General features: G+C 40.0%; 1 long non-coding RNA gene across 1 annotated transcript; it reads left to right on the top strand.

Annotated features, from left to right (window-relative positions):
• Positions 1 to 4,974: 4,974 nt before the first annotated feature.
• On the top strand, positions 4,975 to 7,911 carry LOC104903050 (uncharacterized). The gene is made up of 3 exons (XR_791413.4): positions 4,975 to 5,222; positions 6,935 to 7,031; positions 7,379 to 7,911. It is a non-coding gene; the product is annotated as an uncharacterized LOC104903050 (long non-coding RNA).
• Positions 7,912 to 27,556: the final 19,645 nt, after the last annotated feature.

Genomic DNA, 27,556 nt, shown 5'->3' with positions numbered 1-27,556 from the left:
CATCATCACTGGTTGTAGACACATAATCGTGTCTCCTCATTTAGTACCCTATGATGTCTAATATCCCGCTCTAATTGGTCTGGATCGAGGAAGAATAAAGAATGAGTCTAAAATAAAATACTTTAATCCCAAAATTATCTTCTAAGTCTTTTTATTAACCCACTAGTTTTTTGGACCGGGATTTTTTTTATCTGAACTTTATATTCCAGCGTTACTATAAACATAATAATATTTCAAGCTTGTGTCAAAAGTTGATAAACTATAGGATTTTTGTATGTTTACCACCTTAGAAATAGTTTGTTTTATTCTTTACCGCCTTTGGTTTTTTTCAATTTTACCCCTTAGATTTCCAACTTGTTAAAACTCACCTCTTTGGCTCAACTCCGGTGAATAATTTGGTGAGTGGGGGCCGACATAACTATTTTATGTTTAGTTTTCCCTCTTTTTTTCCCCTTTACCCTTGGTTTTTTATTTCCTCAATTCACCAAAACCCCAAATTTATCTTCCAATCCATATAAAAACCTAAATTTCTTTGATGCAAATCTAAATCAAGTTAGGACTTACAATTTTTTTTTTGAAAAAATTGACCTCAATTAAAGGAGAAATTGGAGAATCCACTACTATTGAAAGTGTGATTTCTCAGCCCAATTTCATAGGTTAGGTTCTTTCTCAATTATGGGTATTTCTTGTTTATTGAATTTTTCATGATAAATTGGCCTAAATTGGGGCATCTATGGTGTTCTTTAGTATAATGCTTGCTTTGATTCTCATTCATCTTCATTATTATAGGCACATAATGTCTCAATCTTCTTCTCAAAACCACCAAAAGTGCAATTGGGGAATTCCTCTTGTTGCAAAAGTCAAAATAAGGGAGTTGAGGAAGGAGTTTCGTGTTTTGGATTTTTTGGTGAAGTGGAGGAGAGACAGAGAGTAACAGAATCTCTATAAAAATCAAAGAGGAGTTAATGATTTTTACAGAGAGGTTATTGATAGAGAATTAAAGATAAGAATGTGGATAATTTAAGAAAATGGAATTAGGACGAAAGAAAGAGAAGTCGAGGGAGAGAGTGTGTGTAAAAAAAGCGGGAAAATTATTTTAATCCAAAATGCGGGCCTCCTTCGCCGGATTCTTGGCCGTAGCATGAGTTAGGTGGTAGTTTTTTGTGACTTGGAAACTTTAAGTTGGTAAAATTTAAAAAAAAAAAAGAGGTGGTAAAGCGTAAATCCGGCTATAAATATCAAAATTTAGCAAAATTTAGAGAGAATTAGATTGTGCAGAATATCTTAAGACAATATTTTTCGCAATTCGAGTAGCGAATGAAATTGACATTGTTGTGACCTCCATTTCTCCTCTTGAAACCTCATTAAAACATAAAAAGAGAAACATAAAAATAAACAAAAGATGAAATTACTATTTAAAAAGGAGAGAAAAAGATGGTGAGATATTTCAGACAAACAAACCACTATAATAGAAGCTTGAAAAACCCTAACAATAGAGAAAGTTCAGATACCAATTTTGGACGCTTTAGGTTTTCCTCGTCCTCCATTGGTAGTTGTGTTGCCTTCTTTGTCGCTTAATTTTTCTCCGGTAACCTCGCGTTAATCGACACCCAAATAAGTTCGTGGAAGAATTCGAAAAATCAGGGCTTTTGTGGATGTTTGAGGGTGAGAGATGAGAGATGAGAGATGGTGATAAATGGATGGGAGGGATGGTTTTGTAATCCTCGTAATTTTATGAATTTTATAAATATATTTTAATGTATATTTATGTATATTTATATATATATTAGCATATTTTAGTATTTAAATGATTTATTTCCGAAAGTTTGATTATTTGAAAGTCAAAGAAATTATTTAATGATTTTAAGTAATCGAATATTTTATTTAGTCATACTTTGAAAATTATTTAAATAGCTTAAACATCTTTGAGTTTAGTACAAAGGATTTTAAAAGGGGTTAGAGGAACCCAAATATGCCTATGTACCAAATCATTAAATAGTATTAAAGTCTCAAACCTTTATAAATCTTATATAATAGTCTTTTATTAAAGTAACCCATCAAGCCCAATTTTCTTTTGAATCCTAATGGGAGCCTATAAATACTCCCCTATCTCATAAATTTTGCCACATAATCAAACACCCTAAATTATATATTTTCTCTCTCCTCTTCTTTTCTCCGTCTTTTCTTCCTCTCTCGATTCAGCCAGCACAGCCGGCAGGCATCAGCTAGCCGGTGCCCCCTCCTCTTTCTGCGCATGTTACTTCTCCTCTTGGTTATTTTCTCTTCCTCTATATTATTTTAATGATATATTTTATGTTTCAAGTGTTGCTTTAATAATTTCATGTTTAAAAGTTTATAGTATGATGATTTAAATACAAATTTCAGATTATGTAGTATATATAGTAAAGTAATTCAATTTCAGATTTAGTTGTTATGTTTAAATCAAGGTTTTAAGGATCAAAGCAGAGATTTTTAAGGTTTTATGAGTTGCAAAATCATAGTAGTATATTATAGTTTATGAAATTGAGTACTTTTATAATTATGAGTATGTTTCGATCCCGACGCGCTCGAGTGTCAAACCGATGCACCGCTAAAGGTCCTGAGCTAGTATGGTAAGTACATTCTGAAGAATTTTTAATACATTATAAGTTGTTGAAATTTTTATTAGTATGCTTATGATGGAGTTTTTATTATCAAAGTATGATTTTTAAGAGCTTTAATGACTAGTATAGTAGTACTATACTACACTAGTGGAAAAACGAAGAAGGGCTGCGCTGAAAAAGACTTGTAGGGCTGTGCTTTTTTACAGTAGCCCTTTCAATAGCAGCCCTTCACTTTTTAAGAAGGGCTGCGCTAGAAAAGTGCAGCCCTTCTAAGCTAGAAGGGCTACGCTTTTACCTAAAAAGCGCAGCCCTTCCTACCAAAAAAAATAAATAAATTTTTTTTTTCTACAATGCAACTAAACCCAAATATACAGAAGAGAAGAAATTATAGATCTACAATGCAACTAAACCCAAAACAAAAAAAAAAAGAACGTAACGAAAAGGAACAAAAACTAATATACAGAAGAGAAGAAATTATAGATCTGAAAATACAAGAACATTAATCAAAACAAAGATTAAGAAATTATAGATTTGAAAATACAAGAACTACCTCCAAACATTAACCTGATAATGTTTAAATACATAAAACAAAACCCTAATACATAATTAAGGAAAAAAAATTCGGAAAAACTTAAAATGCCGATTTGGAGCCTTAAACGAACTCGGATGGCTTCCGAAAAGGTATCACAATAGGCAATCGGACTCCGTCGGCATGATTAGTGCAAATCATTTCAGGGTTTTTGTCGCAATTTTTCTGGGAGTTTTTGAGAGAGAAGAGAGAGGAGGAGAGAGAAGGAGGAAAGGGAGGAGGGACGTGAGAGAAGGAGGAAAAGGGATGAGGGACGTGAGAGAGGAGAGAGAATGAGGGATAATATATTTGACGAAGCCCGCTTAATATTTGAAGCCCCGCGAACTTTTTTATTTCAAATTTTTTTAAGAAGGGCTGCGCTTTTGAAATTCTTCAAAAGCGCAGCCCTACATAGCAGAAAGGATGCGCTTTTTTTAAAAGCGCTGCCCTTCACTTAGTAGGGCTGCGCTTTTCTTCAAAAGCGCAGCCCTTCTGCTATGTAGGGCTGCGCTTTTGAAGAAAAGCGCAGCCCTTCCTGCACAACCCTTTCTTTTTTTCCCCTAGTGCTAAGGATTATTAATAATTGAAGTTTAATGATGGAAAAGGTTTTGAAGCACTTTTAAAGAGAGTTTAAAATATTTTAAAGTTGCTCGAAATTATTTGAGTATTAATTCTTGGTTGTGTTGGTATTGGTAGGCGGAGAATATTCTTTAGGCGACTTTTAATCTTGTTAAAGTAGCCTAGAATTTTGTCTACACAAGGTACATACGTATGTGTTTATTGGTTTAGTATCATGTCCTAACATTAGTGGAAAAAATGATATATGTCACAACAAACCATTGCGGTCCTTAAGAGAACCGAATCGGTAAATCCTCGAAATTTTGGGTGGGAAACCTGGGAACTCAACAGCTGCGGTCCTTAATAGAGAATTCAATTGGTTAACAGAAAACCGCTCCGATTGGTAACCGCTCTGGTTCTTATAACCGCAGCAATTAATCGGCCCAAAAGTTGTGACTACTACCAGCCCAAAAGTTCTCGAACCGGCCCAAACATTCTCTCTTCTATGAATCCTAATTCCTAGCCCCCTTAATCTCTCTCCTCAACAAACCCTAACCCCTCTCCTTCTCTCTCACCCTTTGTCCTAGGGGTGTTCATAAAAAATTGAAACCGAAATACCGTACCAAAATACCAAAAAACTGATCTAAATGGGTGGTTAGCGTGCCGACAAAAAAAGTTTTAACGGTACGGTTACCGAACTAATAAAATTAGCTATTAAACGGTACGATTACGGTTATGATTTTTGAGTGAACGGTTTACCGAAATACCAAAAATAAATTCTCTATTTAATTGTTGTGAAGCATTTTCAAACAATTACATTAATTCTAATATTTGTTGCTAAGTTACACCAATTAGAGAAAGTATGTAATTATTTGGAAACTCTAGTACTAATATAAACACTATAATTAGGAAATGAAGTGAATTCTTAGTGTTGGTTATGTTTTTCGATTAATTTATTATCCACTTTATAATAAATTTTATATTAAAATATATATAATATTGAAATATATGCACAAAAAATTGAAAATATATATATATATATTAAGCAAAATATAATAGTATAACTTTAATAACGGTTAATGGTTAACCGAAAAACCGTACCGAAAAAAAGGTTAATCGCTAAGGGGCAACCGGTCTAAACTGTTACGATTAGCAAAAAGAGCTAACGAAAACTTCTAGTTACCGAACCAAAATATTTTTTCGGTATGGTTAACCACCCATGAACACCCCCTAATTCAGTAATTTGTCCTGCCTCAACGACAAACCTCATTCGTCCCTCACCACCAACCACCACTGTAACCTTCTCTCTCAGACTCTCACCCTAGTACAGGCCTCGTCCCTCACCACCAACCACCGCCGGCTTGAATTCATCCTCGTCAAACAACCACCGACTTCAATTCGCTCTCGTCAACAACCTTCTTTCGCACCCATTCTTTCTTCTCAGCGCTCCGTTTTCTCTCTCCTCGACAACGCTTCCAATGGCCCCCACTCAGGTCACTTTCTTTCACATTTCTATGAAAGAATAATGTTTCTTTTTTGTGGTAGAATTGAATATAATCAGGAATTATATCTTTATGTGATTAGTGAAATGAGTAATTAGATGTTTATATGTTTATATCTTTTTGGTGTAAAGTTTTTTATGTTTCGAATCGAATAAATTGAATTTATACAACTGAAATGTGGAGTCTTCATGTGATAGAAGTAATTTTGGGGTTATTGTGAGATATTTGGGTAGGCTTTGTAACTTATTGCTAAAGAGCAATGATGTAGCTTTTCTTCAATTCATATCAAGCAATTTTTGGCTTTTTGCGGTTGTTGTATTGTTGATGAAGTTTTTCAGTATATCATGAGTGTTGCTAATGTGGTTTCATACCTTTGTTTGAAGCGAGGGGAAGAGCAATCAAGTTGGAGAGGGGAATGCGTTCATATTGAAAGTAGTTTAGGGGTCGTTTTGATTGCTCTTATGATCCTCTTACTCCAACGAAGTGTAAGTGTGCAATACCTTGAGAGGGGGAGGGGAGGGTAGTGAATTCACTTAATTGGTATTATTATGATCCAGAATGACTTTTATTTTTCGGAAAAGAAGCACATTGGAGAGAAAGTAGTCTAGAAGGCCTCGAAGTATGACATGCACTTTCTGGACTAGTAGTTACTCTACTTATTGTTGCTCTCTCTTTTCATTCCCATATATGAGATAGGCTCATATAAGTGTATCATAGCTTATGTGGCTCAGCGATTATGCTAATTCGCGCCATCTTAATCTAGCTTCTAGTATTATGGATATGTACTCTCTTTTCTCTGTCTTTAGGTAGAATTATAGTTTATGGACTTCTTTATTTTCCAGCATAATTGCATGTTGTGGCATTACATAGAAGTGAATCTCACATCTGTTAGCTTGATGCGTGCCTCTTTTCCCTTTTATTTTTCATTTATTGGTTCCTAGCCTTTCACCTAATGAATGTTAACTGTTCAAGACTACTTCCTTCCCATACGTTAAAGTTTTGTTTTTTGTTGTTTCTAGCTAGTATTGACCAGGGTTTGTAGTCTATAGCGTCCTTTCCCTTTGAGCATATGTCCATGAGTAGGTGGTGAGATTGAGTCAGAACTCAAGCTTCATGTTTTATGCGGTTGCATTTTGCTCTCGTCTTATTGTTTAACATATTAATGTTGTAGGCAGCATTGCTTGCTGCATGTGTGCGTAGAGGATTGAAAGTTCTATCTGCAACAGGAGCATGAGCTAGAGCTAATCCAACTCGAATCCGTGTGGCTGTTTGAGAGAATCAATAAATGACCCCCTTTCCCGAGCTGTAATGCTTTTTCTTCATCTTTTTATTATGTACTTTGTTGTTTTAATGAAATATTGTGCCTATATGGTGAATTACTAGAGTAAATTATAGAAGATTACATATCTTCCCTGGTACATTTCTAGCATAGACTGCATAGTTGGTGCCATGTAACATTAGTGGCATCTTTTTAGACAAAAACAATATAAGTTTCTACAGCAGTACAGTAACTAGAGCTTTCCGTAGTTGTGTTTTGTTTTTTATTTTCTTACTTGGAATTATCTTATTAATACATGTCAATGGGAAATCTAAATGATACTATGGCCAGATCTTTGGCATATAAGTGCTATGGTTGTCTCCATAACTCTACATGATCTCTATAAGTTGCATCTAAATTGCATTTCATCAATTTTATCCATCAGGTCCCGCACCGGTTGAAGAGAGACCATGGCATAGAAGGTGGAATCTCTGTGGTTTTCTCCTTGGAAAAACCCAAAGTGAAGCTGCTTCCATTTAAGGGTAAGCCTTCAATGATGTTTTATTTTATACTTGAATTCATTCACTTCATTGTGGAGTACAAATAATACTGGTAAATCACCCTTGATTGCTGTCTATTTAAAGATGTTGGCTGGAACCACTATGACAGCATCAGGGCATGGCTAACCTTGTTGCTTGTGCATGTGATCCTGTTTGAAAGTTGGGTCGTAGTCTTTGCATTTGGGTTGTTTATTAATTATGCTCATTTATGGTATAAATTTTGTATCTCCTATGTATTTTTATTACAAGAAACAATAGCATTGCTAGTTATATAAGTTTTGTTTTAGGTTCCATATATAGTGCCTGCCTTAATGATGTCATTAATTCAGCAATCATGGGAATCTGGAGTTCTAGCTGATGGCTGGCTAGCGAACTTGAAACGAAGAGTCAGTGCATTCATCATGGTGTTAATGAAACTAGATCTACAAAAGGTAATATTGAGTAGCCTCAGACTTCAAGAGTTCTGCCAACTTACGAAGTCTATATTTCTCTTTAATAATTCTGCCAATCTGGCCGACATGGTGAAGCACTTGATGCAAATACAAATTACTTGGACATGATGCAACTACAAACAAAATTGGTTAAGGTTTTTTGTTACTTTTCCTTTCTCTCTCTAATCTAGATAAATGAGCCCTAAGGGGTAATTCATCTTTATGCAGTTGCTCGAGCTGGTGCAGCCGGTGTTTCTGTTCTGCGACTTCTTCTTCTTTGTTCTATCTTTTGCTTGTTTACAGTTGTTGCTGTCACTTGTCCTTGTTTTGGTGATGTTGTACAGTGACATTGATGCTAAGATTACATTTGAACTAAGTTCTATTTTTTTATTCTCTAGCTAGTTATGTTATTTGATGGATATTGGATAGTAGTCATATCTTCTGGTTGTGTCTCTTTTACTTGTCGTAAGTCTACTTCTTTACATTTGCGTCATTAACTCGTCATTAAGTACCAAGTGTTCGTCATTTGTGGTTGTTTTAGTGATTTTTTTTTGTGTTACTAGTTATGAATCCTACACATATCTCTATTATATAAGCCAACGGTGTCCCCCTTTGAATTTACATATTCACCCCTTCACAACATAAAACCATTACATACATAAACTTACCAAAAACAATTAAACCAAATCTCTATTAAACCCAATCAACTCATCTAATTGTCAATCACATAAACTTGCTAATACAAAAGATTCAATCAAAGTAAATTTAGATCCAATCAACTAAAAAAATCATAATAAAAAACTTACCAAAAATTAATACCACAGACAATAAAAAAAAATGGTATTCTCATTACAAAGACAACTCATATACAAAATTAATCACAAATACAAACTCCAAAAAAATTTAGTTTTTTCATTATTTGGATATGCAATTTTATTAGTATCATGTTAGGATTGTTTATTTATTTATTAATTTATTATTAGTACTCATCTTTGTTGATTACGTGCATTGTGTGTGTGTGTGGTGATCATAACTATACCTTATTAATCCTATGATGACCCATTTGGTGAGCAGTGTCTAGGGATCAGTAGTACATTGTCATTTACAGGTTCGAAGATGATGCATCATGGGTTCGGGATTGGAGAGCTTGTGTAGATTATTTATCATACTTTAACTTTACACTTTTGTAGTTGACTTTGACTATTGTCTTTGATTATTATCTTTGACTTTGACTTTTGTTAGTTTGACTTTAAGAGTTGACTTTTTGGTTGATTAAATTTTATTACTAAACTTTACTTATTATGTTTTTTGTTGTAAAATTTTTGAATAAGCCGATACGTTATCACATGGACGATAATGTGTTATAATTCTCTAAGTTTTGTATTTAAAAAGTATTTTGAAAAATAGAGAAATGTCGAGGTGTTATAGGCTTAGGGTTCGACGTTGGTTACTCTGAGCGTGAGAGATGGGGGTGAATGGATGGAAGATTTGGTTTAAGGTTTGAGGATGAGAGAGGATCGAAAAAAGGAGGGAGGACATACGAAAGAGGAAAACAAGAGGAGTGATGAAATGAGAGATGAAAAGAGGGGTGGGCTGGTGGGGTTAAACTTGAGCTTGGGATTTCGTGGGGCAATGTGAATTAATTGATCGGATCAGTTATCAAAAACTGATCACAAAACTAAATCAATTAATATTTATTACTTTCCTTTGCGCGCAAAACAAAGACTAAACTGAGCCCGTTTAAGACTCAAATGGATCAAATTTTTTGTGCCATTTAGCATATTTTCCACTGGTGCATGGTTAGATCATTCACGGTCAAAATGAATAAATTTACCTTGCGAAAACAAAAATGAATAAATTTACCTTGCGAAAACAAATCTTGCCAAAGACCATACTCCATCCAGTCTGCACCGGATATTATCAACCCCTTCTCTCCCATTGTCATACATAAAAGGGTACCCAGAGAAGGAAAGGTTTTTGATACCACACAAATCCACTGTTTTCCTAAAATTTTTCATTTGTCGTTGAGCTCATTCATTCCCCCTTGCTTAGTATCATACAAAATTTCGTGAAAATCACCAAAGCAAACCTAAGGGTCATAAATTTGCGAGGCTAACTCAAACATCATGCTCCAAGACAAATGTCTATTAAGGGCCTCCGGCCACCCATAAAATCAAGTTAGTCTCCACCCATTAGCCATAAAATTATCCTGCCATATTTATGGGTGGCCGGAGGCCCTTAATAGACATTTGTCTTGGAGCATGATGTTTGAGTTAGCCTCGCAAATTTATGAGCCTTAGGTTTGCTTTGGTGATTTTAACGAAATTTTGTATGATACTAAGCAAGGGGGAATGAACAAGCTCTCTCTCTCTCTCTCTCTCTATATATATATATATATATATATATATATGATGCATACACATGGAATGTAAGGAAAGAGAGATATCTTTATTCCACAACATAGCCACACTAGTAGAATAACCATCTACAACAAGACTTTGAAGTCACCTAACGATGCTCGAACTTTACAAAATTCATGAAAACTTTCGTCTCCGAAAGAAAAATTACAGATGAGATCTCTTTCCCAATCAAATCACGGAGATTGCAACTGCAAAGGGATTGTCGAGTCCTCTACAGTTGTACTTATGAGATTCATGGCGATTGGCAGGATTGGTCATACCCAGCCTCCGCCATTGCGATATCCATACACTGATAAACCTGCAAATCTTCTTTTCACAATTGAAGTCCGTCAAATCGTCATTAAAATCCTTCCTCTTCATGACCCTAATTCCACCGTCGACGGAAGTGCTCCCTTGAACCATGATCTGCGTAGCCAACCTCTTCCACTTCCTTATATATATTCTCATCTGCATCCCCCAGCCAAAAACTCAATAGAATAAGGTTCACTAGAAGAAGCTAGAACTTCCAGCCGACACCCATTGAGTGGTTGCATAGTAGGGGTTGCAAGCTCACTATATGGAGGCGTTACTATCATGCATTTATGATATGGGATCATTCGAGACTGACGTTATGATCATTGTTTCAGCTAGGGTTCATATTTAACTGGTTTCAACCTCATCCCCTAAGTTTGGACTTAAAATTGAATTATGTTTGGGCTCCTTTTCTGATGTTTTAAACTTCGGAGAAATGATGTGAACTGTCATCCAAGTAAACTCACTAGGTTTATAACCGTGAACTGCTTGCCCTTGGAGCAGATTATTATAAGTAATAGTGGAAAGATGTAAAGAAGACCATTTCGCCATCATTCTATATTTTCCGTCGTCTGTGCAACATAGGGGCGGAACCAACGTAGGTTCAGTGGGTTCAACTGAACCCAAGAGGATCCGCGAAAAAATTTGGGTAAAAGCTCATAATACTAGAAAAATAAGGTTAAAAATAGCCGACATAATAAACTAAGCATATTGTTCAGCATAGTTCAGCGGTAATTCCTTTTGATAGTTCTATCTTCTTCACATTTTTTGTGGTTCGAACCTGGTGAAGTTGGTTTAGTGTAGTGATGGCCACTGGTGCGGGCTGGGCGGGTCAGACCGTGGGCCGTAGCGGGCTGGGCTGAGATTTCACGGCCCAGGACCGAACCGTGAAATTCATGGGTTGGGTGGGCTGGTCCGTGGGCTGAAAAATCTTGGCCCACACCGGTCTGTTACCGGTTTTCACGGTTCGGGAAGCGGTTTTGACGGTTCGTGGGTCTAGTGGGCTGGACCAGGCTGGCGGGCCGGCATGAGATATTTTTTTTCAAAAATATTTAATCATTGAAATTATTCATTTTATGTTATATAAAATCTTTAAAATGAATAAAAATATATACAATTATTAAAATTAATGAATAATTTCATTATTTTAAAATTTGATTGAATTATAATATATGCAATTTGATTAAAATATATATACATTTTTGATTAAAATATACACAATTTGGTTCAATAATAACTTGGACTGGGCTGGTCCGGTTCATGGGTTGGGGTGGACCAGTTTCGTGGTCTGGGTTGGGCGGTTTTAGTAGCGGGCTTTAGTGGGCTGGGCTCAAAAAATCTGGCCCACGACCCACCCACCAATTTCACGGTTCGAGCTGGGCTGGACCGGGCTTTTTGCAAGCCCGACCCACACGGCCCACGAGGTGGGCTCGGTTGGATGGGCTGGATTGGCCCGCACTGTTGGCCATCTCTAGTTTAGTGTCTATTTCTTTTTTCCCATTTTCACTATCCTCCCCTTTATTTTTATAATAGTTCCCGTTTATTTTTTTGGCATCCTTTTCAATTCTTTTTCTCCTTCCCTTTAGTTTTCTATGACTACTACTTACATAGCTATTGATTTAGTTTATATCATATTCTCTTCAAATTCTCTTTCTTAAAAAATCAAGTATTCAAGTCTTTAGTAATATTGCTCACTAAAAATTTAACATTGGTAATTGGCTTCATGTACAATTTTTATAAAATCATATAAAGTAACATAAGGTTTATTTCTTCTAAAAGGTAGAAATATAGTGTTCTTAATATGTATTTGGATTGGATTCAAACTTATCAAAAATTATTGCGGTCGAGTTGGACTAGACTTATGAGAAGTTTGTTTATAAGAAATTGATAGTCTTTTGATAATACAAGAATATAATTGGTCATTTGTTACGATATAATTAAGAAAAAAAAAACTCTGCTAAGTATAATTGTTAAATGTTTCCCTTTTTATAAAAATTGTAACTCAAGATAGTAAAATTTTGGAGTTTGTCATGTCGTGTTCGTATCAAATAGATTACATAAACACGTAAAATCATTTAATCTATATTTGAACCCGACATGTTTTATGAAATTATTGCGTCGTGTCAATTCATTTATTTAATCGCTAGTGTTGTAGTTGTGTCAACTATATTACATAAACACGTAAAATCCTTTGACTCGAACCCGCCAATTTCGTGTTGTGTTTTTTTTTTTACAACACAACTAAAATGTGTAAATAAATTGGAATGACAATTAATTTTATTCTTACGTTCGAACTATTTTGAACCCACATAACTTAGGGTGCGTTCTTTTCACCTGAATAACCCTGAACTTATCTGAACTGAACTTATTGGACCTGCTCTGAACTTATTGGACCTGAACTGAGCTTATTAGACCTGATTGGACCTGATTCAACTTATTGGATCTGATTGAACCTATTGGAACTTATTGGAGCTAATTGAAACTTATTAACCTGTTTGAAACTTATTAGACCTTATTGGACCTGATTGAAACTTATTACACCTTATTGGACCTGATTGAAACTTATTAGACCTTATTGGGCCTAATTGGAACTTATTTGAGCTTATTAGACAAAATAAGATTGATGAGTTATAACATAGATATTACCTCTAATGTACTACCCCTCAAAATTTATTATGAAATAATAATTATTAAAATTTTCCCTTTGAAAATTTATTTATTATTAATTATCTCGTACGATAAACAATTTAACAAAAAAAAAATACTATTTATGTATACTTGCCTATCTACAACTTTCACCACTATTATATCTAATAGTGTTGTTATTAGTAATATGAATAATAAAATAATAGACAATAATACAAGTATAATACTATACATTGTGCTACTTTAATTCAAAAAATTAAATAATAACATAATCAACTAATAGTAATATAAAATAATAAAATAATAGACAATAATACAAACATTTAATAAAATAATAGACAATAATACAAGTATAATACAATATAATCATTGTGGTACTTTAATTAAAATTCTAATAATAACATAATCAACTAATAGTGATATGAACAATAAAATAATGGACAATAATACAAATGTTTATTGATCATTGACTATTTAGACCTTATTGAAACTTACTGGACTTGATTAGACCTAATTGGAACTTATTGCACCTGATTGAAACTTATTGGAACTTATTGCACCTGATTGAAACTAATTATTAAAATTTGTCCTTTAAAAAATATTTATTATTAATTCTCTTATGATAAACAATTTAAGAAAAAAATATACTATTTATATACTTGCATATCTAAACTTTCACCACTAATGTATCTAATAGTTTTGTTAATAGTAATATGAGTAATAAAATAATAGACAATCAGACAAGTATAGTACTATACATTGTGCTACTTTGATTCAAAAAATTTAATAATAACATAATCAGCTAATAGTAATATGAATAATAAAATAATAAATAATAATACAAATATTTAATAAAACAATAGGCAATAATACAAGTATAATATGATATAATCATTGTTGTACTTTAATTAAAATTCTAATAATAACATAATCAACTTATAGTGATATGAATAATAAAATAATAATGGACAATAATATAAATATTAATTGATCACTGACTATTTGGACCTTACTAAAACTTATTGGACCTGATTAGAACTAATTGAAACTTATTGGACCTTATTAGACCTGATTGAAACTTATTGCACCTGATTGGAACTTATTGGATTTTATTAAACCTGATTGGAACTTATTACCCTGATTGGACCTGATTGAAACTTATCTGAATTTATTAGACCTAAAACTTAATTTATTAAGATGAAAAGAATACACCTTTAATTCCTAAATCCGCCACTGATGTAATAACGACACCCTAACTTCCAAGGCAAATAAACTGTTTGCATTATGAGATGAACTTTGACTTCTATGATTCTAAGGATCCTTCCTATCTTCTATGGCCACTCGTGTCAACTCACTTGTAAGATTATTTGGATCCTTTTATTATTTCAGAGTAGAATGATTAAGAGTGTCATGTGGCCTTTATTATACCAACGATTAATTATTTTTCCCGACAGTGCGACTTTTTAGCAACACAAATCTTGAGGATAAAAGGTTGTCATGTCTAAGACACTTCTTTTTTATTGATTATGCCGAAATCATGCTTATATGACAATTTACCTTTAAGCACGGTTTTTTAAAACTTGTTTTAAATAAACTATAATTAAATTAACTGAATTGAAATTAAATTAACTAAATTAAATTAAAATTTATTGAATTGAATTAAATTGTAATTAACAAAAATAAGATAAATTGAACTAAATTATACATTTAATTTTAGAAAAATAATAATAATAATACTCCCTCCGTTTTTTTAGATGTAACATTGGACTTTTCACATTTGCCGAGGCACAACTTTGACCGATAATATCTCCAATTGTATAAAAGTAAAAATTATAAAAATATATATTTGGAAAGTGTATACCGTGACGAATCAAACAAGATCCCACATGACTATATTTTTTCTTATGTATAAATAATAATTAGTGGTCAAAGTGTAATGGATGAATAGTGCCCAAAGTCAATATGTTACATCTAAAAAAAAACAGAGGAAGTAATAATGTTTCGGGTAAAACCTTGTATTAAGTGGGAATGATCGAGATCAGAGTTGATGAAGGTCTGTCTGCTCGGAGACCTGCACAAAGCGAAGGTTAGACTACCCCGGGAGTGGATCCGGGATCTCCCCTCCGACGATCAAGTCAGTAAGTGTATTGATTAATGGTTGCCAAGTGTGTTGTCTAGGATTGCGTACCTCAATAAATGAGGATCTGCCCGGCATTTATAGGCGTTGAAAAGTGTGAGGAAATTCCTTGCCATGTAGGCACGAAATTTAAGGCATGTGGGCCCCACTGGGGGGCTTCCACGCTGGAGGGGAGGATTTAGTCCTGATCACTGGAGGCCCAGGTTTGGGCCCAAACATTAGCCCCACGCGAAATACATGGTCGGGCCCCGGTCGCCATCGTGTGTTTCGCGGAACCCAATGAACCCCAGGCAACTTGAGGGGCCTCAGAGACGTCGCTCGAGATTGCGCAGGGGCCAACGAACCCCGGGCAACTCGAGGGACTTCAAGGACCTTGCTTGGGCTTGCTTTCAGGGCCAATGAGCCCAAGGCGACTCGTAAGGATTAGGGACTTCGATCGAGGTTGCTTCAAGGGCCAATGAGCCCAAGGCAACTCGAGGGATTTAAAGACTTCGGTCGAGGTTGCTTCAAGGGCTAATGAGCCCAAGGCAACTCGAGGGGCCTCAGAGACCTCGCTCGAGGTCGCTTGGGGGCCAATGAGCCCCAGGCAACTCGAGGAGGTTCAGGGTTCTCGCCCGAGGTTGCCTCAGGGGCCAATGAGCCCCAGGAAACTCGGGGGACCTCAGAGACCTTGCTCGAGGTCGCTTGGGGGACAATGGGCCCCAGGCAACTCGAGGAAGTTCAGGGTTCTCGCCCGAGGTTGCTTCTGGGGCTAATGAGCCCCAGGCAACTCGGAGGACCTCAGAGACCTCGCTCGAGGTCGCTTGGGGGCCAATGGGCCCCAGGCAACTCGAGGAGGTTCAGAGGTTCTCGCCCGAGGTTGCTTCTAGGGCTAATGAGCCCCAGGAAACTCGGGGGACCTCAGAGACCTCGCTCGAGGTTGCTTTACGGGCCGATGAGCCCCAAGCAACTCGAGGGGATTCAGAGACTTCGTTCGAAGCTATCGACCGGGTTTGTATAACTTGAAGGAATTCTGAGTCTTTGCTCGTGATTGTGGGGCTGGTGAGCCTCGAACAACCTCGAGGAAGTAGCCTCGCTTGAGATTACCCAGGCGTCCCTGATTCACTCGAGGGGTATGACGCCGTAGCGCTTGACGGGCGCCAATCTCGATGATGAAGCCGATCGAGATATCCCTCACTCGATCAGGGTGAGGTGCCTAAGGGTAGGGCTTTGGCCTCCATCTGGGCGCGACTGGCCCAGGGAGTTAGAGCTCCGCCGGAGGGTTTTTTTGCGAGAATACGATCGTTTTTACGCTGGGTCGAGTTAGGTTCATAGTAAAGCCTTGGAGGAGCAGGGTGGTACTGGTCCAGGATGCTTAACACTCTCTTGGGCTTTTGAGGAGGCCCATTGACGTGGCGTCTAGAGGTGGTTTGGAGTCTGTCGGAAGGTAAACCGTCCTTTTCAGGCGGTCTATATAAGTGAAGATGGGTACTTTGTCTCATTTGCGTTGCTCTGATCCTTTTGAGAATCTTACTTCCCTTTTTTCTTTACAGTCTCGAGAGCCCTGAAGATTGATAGCTTCTCCTCGTGGTGCGGACGGATTTCGAGGGCGTGCTCTTAAACAAGGTACGATCTCTTTCTTTTTCCTTTATTGCCCTTATCGACCGCTCTGCGTGGAGTCCCCCATCGATGGACCTGGGGAGAGCTTCTTCTAGCTCGGGGACCCCTCCTCCCATCCTAGAACCTTTGTTCGACGGGATATTCATCGGGGGGTCCCTATGGTGTCCGTGGCTTTTGATTGCATGGACCCTACTCAGGTCCCCGACGCCCTACCATACTCGAGCGACGGGTTATCCGTGCTTTCTGGTGGGGAGGGGGAGCTAGATAATCCCCCCCACCTTGTTACGATTGCTCGATCCCGAGCCATTAGGAGTTACTTAGATGATCTCCTCGATAACCAGGTTGTTCGAGTGATGGAAGAGAGCAACGAGAGTAACTCTCTTACCGCGAGCACTAGCGGTAGGAGCGAGGAGGACACCCTGCCAATGGGAATAGCCCACTTCCACAATCGAGGGCCGTTTATGGACTTTTTGTCGGAGAACCTCCGATTTCTCGAGAGCTCGTACTTCATCAGACACCCCTATGCTCTTTACATTCCGGAGCCCGTAGAGACGGTCTGTACTCCTCCAACGGGCTGCATAGCGGTATATAAAGCTTACCTCGAGGTGGGGCTGAGATTCCCTATAGACCCTTTCATAACCGAGGTACTGAATTCTTATGGCCTGGCCCTATGTCAACTGATGCCCAACTGTGGGCTCGATGGTTGGCTTCCTGGCATCGCAAGATGATGGGTACCCAGCCTTCACTGATACTATGGAGGAATATGATGAAAATGGTTGTCATGTCCTCACGCTCGAACGGAGAGGGCTGGTGGAGCTTCCAGGTCCGTTTTCCCTACAAGGTTGTGGGTACTATGCCATCAAACCAACAGCACTTTCGTACTGAGTTCCTGTACGTATATCGAGCTGAGCCGTGGGATTTCCCAGTGGTTCCTTTGGTTGAGGGCCCCAATCTATGGATGAACAGATCAGTGCCTCCCATGTCGAGGGAGGAGGCTCGGGTTGCCATTTACTGCCAGTGTCTCACCGTCCTCGAGAGGGGTGATAAGAAACAAGTGCCTCAGCACTGGAACCCTGCTGTGGACGACCTAAGCAACGAGCACTTCTTGTCGACAATGGGGTTAAGCCCGGCCTATCCTCAGGGTAGGGACTTTGTATGCTTAAGGCCCTCGATCTGCCTTTATTTTTAATGTACTGATTGTTTTACTTTGTTTTTGGCAGTCATAGCTCGCCAAGAACTTGACGAGGAGATGCAGAAACGCTTAACCGCCAACCAACGGGTTCAGGAGCAGCTCAAGATGAAGCTGTCGAAGGGCGAAGTCAAAGTCCCCCGGGCCCCGAAGGTAACTTTTCTCGAATTACATCTCGCTTAGTATATTTGCTTTATCTCACTCTTCCCTTTCTTCAGGATCCTTCGAAAAGGTTGAAGGTCCGCCCTCCAACGAGGTCCGCTATTATTACCCTCGAGGGGATGCCGAGAGGAGAGTCGTCGATGTAGAGGACGTCTCTCCGCTGCAAGGGAGGCCTCGAGGTCTAAGGGAAAATCGACCGCAACATCGAGGCCGAGGACTCTTTGGCCCAAGGGAGGTGCTTCCTCTTGCTAAGAAGAGAAAGGCGGTGGAGACCGAGGAGGACCTTCGGGACTTCACATAGAAGTCGACCCTTGAAAAAGCCAACCTCTTTGATTCGTTGGCCAAGAGGCTCGTTTCGAGGCCCGACTTGACGCTGATTCGAGGTCTGTCGGGAGGAGGAAGTCGAGCAGCTTCACTCGTCCTGGATCGATGTAAGTTGGAATTTCTCCTGGGCCTAGTCTTTATTCTTGCTTATACTTTCTAACTTGGTTTGTTTCTTTCAGCACTCGATCGTATGACGGTAATGAGTCATCGACACGTGCCGGCTTCCGCAAGCTTCGAGAGGGTCTGAAGGAGAAGACGAGGCTGTACGAGGAGCAGGCTAAGGAGATCGAGGCACTGAGCAAGAAGCTCGAGGATGAGAAGGTAGCCTGGGCTGATGAGAAAGCCGCCCTCGAGAACAGGATCAAGGACCTAACGAGCCAAAGAAACAGTGTTCAGCGTAAACGAGACGAGATAATCGAGGAATGGAAAACCTCGAAGTCTGGTCTTGAATTCGCGGCGGACATGGGTTAGAGGCATCTGAGGTGGCCGCTCGGGAGGCGGTAGATAGGCTCCAGGCTGCCTTTAGGAAGGTGTATCCTCAAGCCAGCTGGTCTCCGGTTGAGGCAGAGTACAACATCTCCGTTGATGCGGCCTTTCACGAAGGCCATGAGGCCAGCCCTGTGCTTGAGGCGACGATGCCATTAATGCTGCCGAGATTCTGGGTGAGGAGCCCCAACAAGTCGGGGACCCTCAAGCTTCTGCGGAGCCGGGTTCAGGAGGAGGTGGTTCCAGAGAGCTCGATGACCAGGCGGCCTCGAACGAGGGCTCCTCTGACAGTGAGGAGGTCGAAGCGGTCTCCGAGACTTCCGAGAGCGATTCCTCGAGCAGCTCTGACTAGACTTATGCGCTTTCTTTTGCTTTTAGTCACGCCCTGCGAGGCACCTTAAGTTTATCTCTTTTGGTAGAAATGAATATTCATTTTTAGCTAAACCCTTGTGGTTTTTAGGATGTACTCCGCCCTTTTATGGAAATGAATGCTCATTTTTTGCTCATCTTTTGCTCCTTTTCTTGTGTTATTCGAAGTGGCATGTTACTCGATGCTTGAGGGTCCTCGTGGCTGAACGCCGGAGGTCGCAGCTAGTGGCGCATGAGGCACATGCGTATTCCTTTTGGGCTTTGCCACGTGGGAGCCCATTAGAGGGAGATAATTAATGCTATTTTTGGGGACTTGCAGCCAATACCGCCTATAAGTACGGACAATTAGTCCCAATGGGTTTCACAATCCCATTCTCCCTTCTCTCTCTAAGATTTATTCTCCCTTCCCTTCTAACCTTCGTCTTAAGATGTCTTCACCTATGATAACAGCTGAGGCACTTCGGGCAGCTAAACGTCGAAGGCTGGCGAAGGCTGGCCTTGGTTCCTCCTCCATCTCGGGGGCAGCCACGGGATCTTCCGTGGTGAAAAAGGAAGCGGACCCATCCCTCGAGGGAGGGAAGCAGCTACCATCTCTTTCGGCTCCTAAGACGGAGCCGATAGAAAGCAAAGTCGAGGAACCTGCCTCGACCAAGCCTGAGGACCTTCCTGCCCCTTCTGCTCCGGTCCCTCGAGTGCGGCCGTAGTCGTGGCGTCCTCGAAGAGGAAGCCCTTTCTCGAGGAAGCTATGAGATTACCTTTCTCTGCCCTCTCGATGGCTGAGATGGCTGCCCGCTTCGACAAGGCCTCAGAGCATTTGGTGACGGAGCTGGACGAGAGGGTGTGCCTGTCGCCCTGCGGACAAGAAGTCGAAGCTGTCAAGGCAACCTTAACCGAGGTATGATGATCTCTTTTGCCAACCCTTTTGTTTCTTCTAATTTTGACATTCTCTTTTGTTTTTATTCTTACTTCTTTTCTCGACATTTGTCAGCTGTCGATTAGGGTGTTGTCCTTGGCACGGAGGTCTACCCCTGGGCTGGCCCCTGGGACGGCTTCGGGGGAGATGTCCTGGGACGAGAGGCATACTCTCGTCAATCGGCCGCGCTTGTCTGAGCTGCAGCTCTCCGAGGCTCGAGAGTCGATGGCCAATTCTCTGAAGGCCTTCGAGGAGAAGAAGGCTGAGCTGGAGCAGGCCCGCGACATCGCCCTTAAGCAAAGGGACTCCGCAGCAGGAGGCAGAGGGCCGCGGCCAAGGATTGCAAGAGGGCCGAGGAGAAGATCGAGAGAACTCGAAAGAGCGCCGAAGAGGCCATCGCCAAGGCTCGAGAGTGCCGGGAGGCCATTGTCCTTGACTGGAAGGAGTCTGAGGAGGGAAGGACCTTCCTCGAGGATGCTTCCCTGCAGGCTTCCGAGATTGGCCAGACCGAAGCGCTCCGTAAGGTCCGGTTGGTTCTCGAGAAGCTTGCCCCCAGCCTTCCTTGGAGTGAGGTCGAGGAGGGTGTCAAGGCGCTCTCCAGGAAGAAGGGCCGGTCGAGGAACAAGCTCCCCATCCGGCTAATCTCGAGGGATGAGCCGTGGCCTGCTCCGAGCCTTCCTCCTTTTTCTCTTCCTTCTCCCTTGGCTTTTCTTTTCTTTATGTCTCCTACTAGGGTTAACATTGTACCCTTAGGCTTTCTTGTTTGATCTAGGTTTTTCTTTGGGCTTGTATTGTAATGCCTTCGATGGCTTGTACTATGATTAATGGAATAATACTTCTGCTTTTCTTATTGGTTTGTCCTTCGAGTTTTTACTTGCTTTTTCTAAAATTCTTTGATGCTTGCACTTTGAGCGACTTTTGTAGACCTTACTCGAGGTTGCTCAGGGGTCAATGAGCCCCAGGCAATTCGAGGGGATTAGAGACTTCGATCGAGGTTGCTTCAAGGGCCAATGAGCCCAAGGCAACTCGAGAATACTAGAGACTTCGATCGAGGTTGCTTCAAGGGCCAATGAGCCCAAGGCAACTCGAGAATACTAGAGACTTCGATCGAGGTTGCTTCAAGGGCCAATGAGCCCAAGGCAACTCGAGAATACTAGAGACTTCGATCGAGGTTGCTCTAAGGGCCAATGAGCCTAAGGCAACTCGAGAAGTTCTAGCGCTTGTATTTGGGTCAAGTTTTGCTTCAAAAGGTAACTTTGTTATTGATGACGCCTAAAAATAGGCAATTTTACATCGGCACGTTTCAGTACCTTACAAAATAACTGGGACACATGTTTCAGTGTCTTACAAGATAATCATAAGTGCCTATGCGGTATGCCCCCACACTCGAGGGACAAACCAATTTAATCATAGAATTTTCGGAGATTGTCTGCATTCCATGGTCGAGGTAGTGGACGCCCCTCTTGGTCTTCGAGTAGGTAGGTGCCACGACGGACTATCGAGGTCACACGGTATGGTCCTTCCCAGTTGGGTTGCAACTTTCCCCGACTAGGTTGTCGCCCCGTGGACTCAAATTTTCGGAGCACCCAGTCATTGACTTGAAAAGGTCGCTTCTTGACGCGACGGTTGAATAATCGGGTGAGCTTGAGTTTGTAGGAGATAGCCCAGAGGAGGGCCGTCCCTCGGGTTTCAGGGAGAAGGTCGAGGGAAAGCCTCTTTCGCTCATCATTGCTTTCCTGGTCATAGAATGTAATACGAGGCGAGGGGATGCAGACAATTCGACAGGTAGAACGACCTCGCTGCCGTAAACCAGGTTGAAGGGTGAGTGGCATGTTGCTTCTCGAACGGTGGTCCGACTAGAGCGAAGATCATTTTTTCGATTGGGGGGTACTTCGATTCAGCGCCTCGAAAGGCGTGACTCACGAAGTACACCGGATGCTGAGCTTTCTCTCGTTCGGCTACGAGAACCGCACTCACAGCGTGGTCCGATACTACGAGATAGACGAAAAGTGTCTCTCCTGGTAAAGGTGAGACCAATTTGGGAAGGCTTGCGAGATGACTCTTGAGTTGTTGGAATGCTTCTTCTGCTGAAACACCCCATTCGAATGTTGCTTGTTTTAGGGCTTGAAAAAAGTGAGGGCTCTTATCGCTGACCGAGAGAGAAAGCGCCCTAAGGCCGCCATGAAGCCGGTTAGGCGTTGGACTTCCATGACAGTTCGAGGGCTTTTCATTTCAATGATGGCCTGAATGTTATCGGGATTAGCCTCGATCCCCCGTTCGTCGACGAGGAAACCCAGGCATTTCCCCCCTTTTACGCCAAAGACACATTTCTTCGGATTTAACTTCATGTTGTGGGCGCGGAGGGTTGCGAGCGTTTCTCTCAGGTGGCTCCTGCATTCTTGAGGCCGAAAGGCATGACTCTATAGCAATAGAACCCCGAGCTCGTGGTGAAGGCAGTATGGACTTGGTCTTCTTCAGCCATGGGAATCTGGTGATATCCCGCATTGGCATCCATGAAGCTGAATAATGCATGACCGGCTGTCGAATCGACGAGCCTGTCGATCTTAGGAAGGGGAAAGTCGTCCTTCGGACAGGCCTTGTTCAGGTCCGTGAAATCGACACACATCCTCCATGCTCCAGTTTGCTTACGGACTAAGACCACGTTGGCCAGCCACTCAGTATACTGGCATTCTCGAATGAATCCCGCGGCCAACAATTTCTGCACCTCCTCGGAGGCTGCTGCACTCCTCTCGGCTCCCTGGTGCCTGAGTGTAACAGTCTTGAAAATCAAAAGAGTTTACTTAACGATAATTATAATTATTTATTATATATTCTTATTTTATTCGAATTGGAAAATGAATATTATATTTATTATGATATATTAAAGTTATTTACGAAAATAAATTTCGTAAGTAAAGGTGTGGTTTTATTTCATATCTTCATAAAATAGGTCTAATTGGATTAAGTATTGTAGTTAAAAAAAAAAAGAAACCCAACCCCATTTACTATTTTCTTCCTCCTCATTTCGTGTCTCATTGAGGGACGACTAGAGGACTTCTTCCTCTTGCTTCGTGTCTTCAGTTCAAGGTCCACAGAGGTTTCTCACAAAATCATCACAAATCCACCAAAACTGACCTTCTAATTCTTCAATAAATCGAAGAAGCTAAAACCCCAAACCCCATATCTATCTCCTCCTCGTGAAAAACCCAAAACCAGACCCCTCGAAGGCCTGCGCTCCTGCCTCGCCGGTGTTTTCCCAAGCTCGCCGGAGCCTCGGCTTCTCGCCTCTGCGAACTAGCGACGCTGTTGTTCTCATTTTCTCTCTCCCTCCTGTGTTCGTATTTCGTCGCGGTGGTGTTGCTTGCAAGCCACCGCGGGTCTTGTTGCTGCTGTCGCCTGCGTTTCTCTCTCCTCCCTCGAAATTCTCTCTCCTCGTCGCGCGTTTGTTGTGCACCGCTAGTACTGCCGTGTTGTTGTTGTTGTTGTTCGTGTTCCCCTGTTTTGATATTGTTGCTTCGTCGGTGATGTTGGGCGATTGGAATCACCACCGCGCTGCCCTATCGGTACTAACTCCTCTCTACCTCTCTTTTGAAACTGGGTTTTGTTCAAATTATGGTTTGTAATTTCATTACTATGTTGATTATGAATTTGTTTAGTGGTTGATTATGTGAATAGTTATGTTGAACCATGGTCTCTGTTTAAATTAGAAAGCCAATGGTGTTTGTTGGTAAGTTGTTATTATTTTGGCAGAAGTGTTGTTGTTGTTGTTGTTGTTGTTGTTGTTGTTGTTGTTGCTGCTGTGTAGTGTTTGGAGAGGATGTGTATTGGTGTTGGTGTTATTGTTGGTGGTGGAGGTGGTGTTGTTGCTTGTTGGTGTGGCTGCAATATTATTGTTAGTGTTAGTTTATTGTTGTAGTTGCTTCTTGTTATGGTGGTTGATGTCGATGTTAGTGGTGTTGTATTGTTGTTCTAAATTCTAATAACTCCTAAGTCTTTCTTTGATTCTTTGCAAAATAAATTCAGGTTATAGTTTAGTTCATGGGTTTTGAAAAGGAAATCAGATTAAGCTTTGTAATTTACTTTCTGTTGTAATTTTGATGGTGGTTCATCAATTTAAGTGATGGTTTAATTTCACTTCGTTATAAACTTGATGTTGGGATGTCGAGTTTTATAATTAGTTCATGTTATGAAATGTTATAGTAGTTGTGAATTAATCTGCTAAACTTATGTTAATGTCTGAAACATTACTAGAATGTTCTCAAATTGATGAATAGAATTCTATGAAGTTGTGTTAATTAGATGAAAGTTTATACTAAAAGTGTACTGATGAACTATAAGAGTTAGTTTCTAAAAGAGTGTATAATCTGATTGGAATTGTTCAATGAGTTGAGTATCTTACGAATTAGACTTTAAAAGTGGATTGACTTAATTAGTAATATCACGTGAAGTTAGAGAGAGAGCTTTAACTAATTACTAGTAATAGTATAAAAAGTATTAAAGTTAGCTTACTTAGTAATGTATCAAGGATGCGTTTTATAAAGAATTTCCGTTTAATGACTATAGATGGAGTAAAGTAATAAAGTTAGATTATCAGATTAGTATCTACTAGTTTATATTAGTGCTTGAGTTCAACTACGTAATAAATATAAGTTGTGAAATACCTTAAAGAGGCCTCAAATATATGTTTGAGTCGTACTCTAAGGACATGAGTTGGACTTGGCCTATGTGATTATGAGTACATTATTATGAGTGAATACATCGTTGATTTTGTAATAAGTATTTAGCTAATAGTAACTACTTCATATCAATATTGTCTTAAGAACCTCAAGTTGGGATGTGTTAGTTAACTCTCCCTAGTTAATTCTAGGTGAGAGACCTATTGCCAGTATGGTTGATGCTTGATAATCATTATTATCATTATTAAGATGAGTCTATATAGATATTGGTGAAGTGAAAAAGAATATGAACTATCTATACGCAAAAGTATGCGTTGTATGGAGTTGGATTAGTAACTCTCGTTAGTTAATTCTAATTTCTAGCTGAGAGACCATTTGCTATTGTTGTTGGTATTCACCAGATATGATTGCTTATGAGTTGTGGTAATTTATAAGTTCTATGATTGAAATTGAGTTGAATCTAGTTACATAACTACACTGACCTTGAAATTCATAAGAAAGCACGATAGCAGTGATTATAGTTTTCTAGAGTGAAGTCTTCTAGTGTGGTTGGTTATGCAACAATCGTTTATAATTAATAAAGCTAGCGGATAAGTTCCAAGAATGATTGGTTGTGTTATGAATGATCATCGAAAGGAATCTAAAGGGGAAAGTAGCCTCGTCTGAGTCGACGGATGAGGTGACATGAACAGTGCCCCATGGACTGTGAACCTTGGGGGCCTCACAGGGAAATTTGCCCATTGCTCTGTGAGGCGATAATCGGGCGATATATCAGGTAATGTGAAACCTGTGGATGGCTGATGAATTCAGCGGAAAAATGTACTCCGGACTAGTCGCGGTTATTGGCCAAAAGTAAAGTGAATGGTTGGGTGACGACCCCCACTGTCGGAGTGTAAGCTTTGTCTCCTCCGCCGCGTTCTCTTTCCCCCTGGTTGAAAAGAATGTTATCGCAAAGTACGAAAGTTATATCGATAATGGATTCCCTATAAGGAATCGTATCGTGGTAAGTTGTTTCGATATTGAATTCCCAATAAGGAATCATATCAGGTAAGTAATGAACGTTTATTCAGTATATGAATATGAATATCAATATTGGTTCCTGATAAGGAGGCATTTCATGGTAAGTAATATTAACGTTGGATTCCTGATAAGGAATCGTATCTTGTTATGTGGATTCCCGATAAGGAATCGTATCTCGTTATTGGATTCCCGATAAGGAATCGTTATGATGAAAGTTCTTATATTATTTATTAGGCTGATAAGGGTTTGTGTCGGACAATATAAGAAAGTGATTGATAGAATATGAAAACATAAGTTTGGATTTCTGATAAGAAATCAATTAAAGGAAGTAAAGTATATTATACTTATATCAAAGTTGGTAAACCCAGATTCCTTATAAGGGATCGTGATATGCTAAAAGGTTGACTAATTAGTTTCTATAGGAGATATGTATCTGTTACAAGATTGTTTGAAGTCACGTTGTTGGGTTTGCTGTTATGTGAACGACGATGTAGTAGAAAAGGAACAATTAGATAAAGATGTATAAGTATGTTGTCAACATGAGTTGATGTAATGCATGTTATGACAATGTGATTATGATGACCATTGAGAGTCGTTTTCAAGTAAAAGCCACCAAAGCATGTGTTACTCTTATTTACGGGTTTAGTACTTAGCTTTGCTGATGTGTATGTTGTTTTGTCATTTCTGTGGCCTGTCACTTGGTGGGTGGCAGTATCTTAAATGTTTCAGGTTGAAGCAGTGAGTTAATCTTCTACAAGTTGAAGCTGATACGAGATGGTGTAGTATTACAGTTGTTATCGAAGTGAGGACGCTTGACTTTGTAATAGTTAGTCGTTTATTATTTATAATATACCTTTCTATTTAAGAGTTGTTAGTGTTGTTGCTCCGCAAAAGCGTTGAGGCTGTTGAACTTTGGGATTTGGAAATATTTTATAAATTTGAATTTGCAAACAGGTTTAAATCATTTCTCGCTTTAGCGTTGTCTTATTTTCAAAGGAAACTCTGCCAGATTTTCTGTAGAAATTTATGGGAATAAAGTCTGAGAATCAGAGCATAGTTGCAATAGTTAATTAATTTGAATAGAGTTAGGAATTGAGTTCCATACTCTCCGATGTAGTTTGGTGAGTGTGATGGTAATAGTTCGGGTTATCTCGACCAGAGTCTCTTTCGCTGTGCTTAACCCTCTATAAGCTAGTCGGGAGAATTCGGGCTGTTACACTGAGCTTCTGCTTGACTGGCTGATGCCCCTCCCGAATATTGAGTCGATGGACCATGAGCTTAGGATCAATGCCAGGCATCTCATCGACGGAATAAGCAAAGACGTCCTGAAATTCCTTTATGACCTCCAGGATTTGGACCTTGGTCTCCTCGGGGACCTGCTTCCCTATTCGAACCGTGCGACCCCGCTTCTCATCAATGCATACTTCTTCATCTCGATCGGCGGGGCGAGGTCGCTCATACCGCTTTGGATTATCAGCCACATAGAGTCCCATGACAGGGAGGGGCTCTTCTGGCTCGGGGCTCTTCCTCTTTCGAGTGGGTCCCTCCATTTTGCACTTCAGGCTATTGACGTAGCACTCACGAGCAGATTTCTGATCGCCGAATAGTTGAGCAACCTTTCCGTCGTCCCCTTCGAACTGCAAAAGCAATTGATACGTTGAGATGACAGCTTTTACTTTGTTGAGAGTGGGTCGCCCAATGATCACATTATAGGGAAGGCTGGTGTCGACTACGAGATAATCGACAATGACATTTCGACCTGCCTTCTTTTCCCCCATCCGTGTCGGTAGCTTGACCGAGCCTAGTGGGTGAACTGACTGTCCTCCAAAACCTACCAGCGGCTG

Source organism: Beta vulgaris, chromosome 9 (assembly GCF_026745355.1).
Source record: "Beta vulgaris subsp. vulgaris cultivar EL10 chromosome 9, EL10.2, whole genome shotgun sequence".
NCBI classification, from domain to species: domain Eukaryota; kingdom Viridiplantae; phylum Streptophyta; class Magnoliopsida; order Caryophyllales; family Amaranthaceae; genus Beta; species Beta vulgaris.
This window is presented reverse-complemented; position numbering and strand designations above follow the sequence as displayed.